Below are 4,273 nucleotides of genomic sequence, written 5' to 3'. Positions count from 1 at the left end.
TGTTTGTTTGGTTTTTTTAACTGTGGGGGAGTTTATTTTCTTGATTACTTTAAATTTCCTATTAAACTCTTAAATTTAACCATCAGCTTCTCACAACAATCTATGAACTTTTCTGCCACTTTAATTCTTCTAAAAGGGCTCAAGCCAAATGCGAACCAGGGGTTCTTAGAGGTTTCAGTGAATGATTTCAAAGCCGTGTCACACTTCAAAATCACTTGGCGGCTTTCAAAAAATTAGTTTTCCCTCCCTCTTGGGAGACTAATTTTTGTAGGGCGGGACATACTCAGAAACTAGTATTTTTTAAAAACCTCCTCAGTGATTCTTAAGTTGCTGCTATAAAAGCCAGTTTTGGGAAACTGTTGTCTAAATGCTAAATCTATTTTGTCTGTCTTGTTTGTTTGTTTGTTTGTTTTTATTTAAAGAAACTCATGCTTGTGGAGCAAGCAGGGAAGGGGTTGGGGGTGGGGGTAGAGAATCTCAAGCAGTCTCCACGCTGTCAGAGCAGGGCTCTCACCCATGAATTATGGAATCGTGACCTGAGCCAAAACCAAGAGTCGGACGTTTAACCAACTAAACCACCCAGGCACCCCTATTTTGTTTGTCTTTTAGTGAAATTTGGAAATGGCAGCTTTAATTTCCAAAATGTTAAATAATGCTTTGCATTTCCGGAAAATACTCTTTTTTTCACCTCCATCGCCACCCACCCAGGGCTTGAACTTCCTGAACCCTTCAGTCCTTCCTTACCTAACACTTGATGCCGGATGATGCCATTGTTTTCACCAATCCGTGTCCCCTCTGGTTTTCCTAGATTCCTGCTTTCTCCCTGTGGCAGCATGTTTTGGGCTTTCTTTTGTGAATGACAGTTGGCCTTTCTTCCTGTGCTTTCTTAAGCCCTGCTGCTCTTCAAGGTGTCCTGGATACTTGAGGTAACGGACCAGGCGCCATAGAAGCCGCTCCCACAACTGGCATAAGGTGCTGTGACTCTCAGATCTTCACCTCTCACTGTTTCTCTGGGAAGTCTCCAGGTCCCCACATTTCAACTACCTACCAAGCATTTACTCTTAGATATGCCACAAAGCACCTCAGACTCAGTGTTTCTCAAATATTACATCCCTAGCTATGTTTGTTTCTGTGAGGTTTTTTGTTTGTTTGGGTTTTTTGTTTTGTTTTGTTTTTTGTTTTGTTTTTTGTTTTTTTTTTTAGTAATTTCACCCAACATGGTGCTCAAACTCACGACCCTAAGATCAAGAGTCACACACTCTTCCTACTGTGCCAGACAGGTGCCCCTGTTCTTTGTGTTTTTTATCTCAATGAAGGGCTCTACCACATTAGTCAAGCTAGAAACATGGGGGTAACCCCATTCATTCATTTAAAACCACTATTCTAGGCACTGGGGATAACAGAAACTACAAAAAGTCGTGCCCTCCAAAAACTTGTATTCCAGAAGGGGAAAACAGAGTAAGCAATCAGTCCCCAAATCTAACAGATTCCAACTTATTATTTTTTTTAAAGGTGAGCCACCTTTTTTTTTTTTAATATTTATTTTTGAGAAAGAGCAAGTGGGGCAGGGGCAGAGAGAGAGGGGGACAGAGGATCAGAAGCAGGTTCTATGCTGACAACAGAAAGCCCAATGTGGGGCTCGAACTCACAAGCCACAAGATCATGAATGGAGCGGAAGTCAGACACTCAACCGACTAAGCCAGGCAGGCACCCCCAGATTCCAACTTCTAATATCTCTAGACTCTGTCTCTCCAGTCACCACCTTAGTTCAAACCCTTGATGGCCTCCCTCTTTCTCTTACTCCCTCCAGCCCATTCTCCCCACAGCAGTGGGGAGCTGAATCTTAAATTGTAGCCTCTAGCTTTAAGCTTTCCATCCCTCCAGGAGAGAGTCTTTCTTTGCAAATCTGGGTTAAAGGGTTTTATAGCCTCTAGGCCCTGCTGGCCTTTCCATCACTCATCTCCACCCAGGTGAGCCACACTCTCCTCAGGCCACACTGAATATAGCTGCAGTCTTCCCATACCTGCCATTCCACGCCTTCCCTCCTGCTTAGCTGACTACCTTGTCTGCTTTGCAGGTCTTAGCTCAGGTACTATGACAGGCAGCTTCTGAGGTGGCCCCCACTGATCCCTGGCTCCTCATATCCAGCCCTTGGGATTCTGAAGAAAGGAATGTGGCAGAAGCTGCCTTGTTGTGAACTGCTCTGTGAGGAAGGCCATGTGACAAGGAGCCGAGGGAAGCCTCCGGCCAAAAACCTGTGAGGAACTGAATCCTTCCAGCAATGATGTGAGTGAGCTTGGCACAGGGGTCCCCCCCCAAAGCTGGGCCTTCAGATGAGATGGCCGCCCCAGCAGTCAGCATTAACCACAACCTCATGGAAGACCTTCAGCCACGAGAGGCAGCCAGTTAAGTCATGCCTGGATTCCTGACCCAAAAAAAAAAAAAAAAAAACCTGTAAGATAATAAATGTTTGTTGTCTTAAGCAGCTATGTTTCTGTTAATTTGTTACACAGAAATAGATAACAAATAGACTTCTGGACCCCTGCCTCTCCTCCACACCCAATTCAGTGCCCTTCTGAGTTATAGGGCCAGTGATATCTCCACCTGTCATCCTCAGTACTTAGCCCTTAGTATTATAATTAGGGGTCTATGCATGTCTGCACCCCTAGATTATGGGCTCTACCAGGAAAAGGAAGAGAGGGAAGAAAGTCACTATTTTCCCTCTCAAGACTCTGAATCCCTGCTCTGCTTTAGCTACGTTTTTGTACGTCCACAGTGATAGCCCCAAAGTGCAGCTGTAACCCCAGGAAGACCCTCTGGCCCGCTGGAGCCAAGCCTCCCTGCCCTCTCCTCCCAGAGACACTTGTGTGCACGCGCACACACTCACATTTCGGGCCCACTGCCCTCTACTCGAGAGTGGGTGGAGTCACTCCTTGCTCCTTACACACACACCCTCAGGCTACACTTTTGTGGGTTTTCTGAATGAAAGGTGGGAGGGAGAGCCACCTTCTGCTTTGAATTGCCCAGTTCCTCCACCTTTATTTGCAGCCAACTGAACTGTTCTAGGAGGACATGGGTGTGAGTCCCCTGGGGGAAAAAAAAGAAAAAGAATGCAAGTACTTCTGGCTGCTTTCATTTTCTGGTGTCTCAACCCACAGGCCACTCGCTATCTGACTCAACCCTGAGATCTGAATGAGGTGCTACCTCTGGGTTCCCAGAGTGCTCTGTGGCACCTCCCTTGGGGCAGATAACAGCGCTGTCCTCTGGGCTCCTGTGCACTCTCCTGCCCTTTGTTAGACAAAGGACAGTGCCCTTGGCCTCCTGGTGGCCCTTCTGTTACCCTGTGTCAGCTCTACATACAAGGGCGGCAACTGCCCCAGACCCCCCAGGCACACTTCCTACCACCCTCAACCCCCCATCCCCTCAACCAATCTACCAACGTGTCTGTTGTGTCCAAGCTGGATGGATAAAATTTTTTAAAGACACGCCTGGGTATGAACACACCTCTTTCTAGTTAAGAAGTTTCTAATAGCATTGCACCTCTGGCGTGTGTTTCTGTCCTGTTCGCCTTCCTCCGGCACTCAGGGGCAGATTTCCTCTTGGCCTTCCTTCTGTGACTGCTTTCTGCTCAGCTGCTCACGTCGCTAACAAGGTTATACCCATCAACTGTGCTCTAGACGTGTCATAGTATGATAACAGGAAGGACCCAGACTTGGGGGTGACAGATCTGCCACTTACTGTATTTGATCCTGGCTGGGTACCCAAACTAGGCCTCGTCCTCCGATTGGGTCTACTAATAAGCTGTTTCCCTCTATTGTTCTGAGATTAAATTAAATAAGCTGTGCGAAGCATGTAGTAGGAGTAGTAAGTGTTCAACAATGGCTTCGTGTGTGTGTGTATGTGTGTGTGTGTGTGTGTGTGTGTGTTTTAAGTTTATTTTGAGACAGCACAAGCAATAAAGGGGAAGAGAGAGAGGGAGAGAGAGAGACAGAGACAGAGAGAGAGACAGAGAGAATCCTAAGCAGGCTCCACACTATCAGTGTAGAGCTGATGCAGGGCTCAAACTCATGAACCCTGAAATCATGACCTGAGCCGAAGTCCAGAGCCAGACGCTCAACCGACTGAGCCACCCAGGCGGCCCAAGTCCTTGTACATTTCAAAAAAAAGACCTCAACAATCTTTGTAATTTTTCCTTGAAAATGCAGAAAGCTAAAGATTGTTAATGTCTAGTTGAAAAAGTGCTACATTCGTTTTATTTGTCTTTTTGGCAGGA

This window comes from Prionailurus viverrinus, chromosome B4 (assembly GCF_022837055.1).
Source record: "Prionailurus viverrinus isolate Anna chromosome B4, UM_Priviv_1.0, whole genome shotgun sequence".
In the NCBI taxonomy this organism is placed as follows: domain Eukaryota; kingdom Metazoa; phylum Chordata; class Mammalia; order Carnivora; family Felidae; genus Prionailurus; species Prionailurus viverrinus.
Note: the sequence above shows the minus strand (reverse complement) of the source record.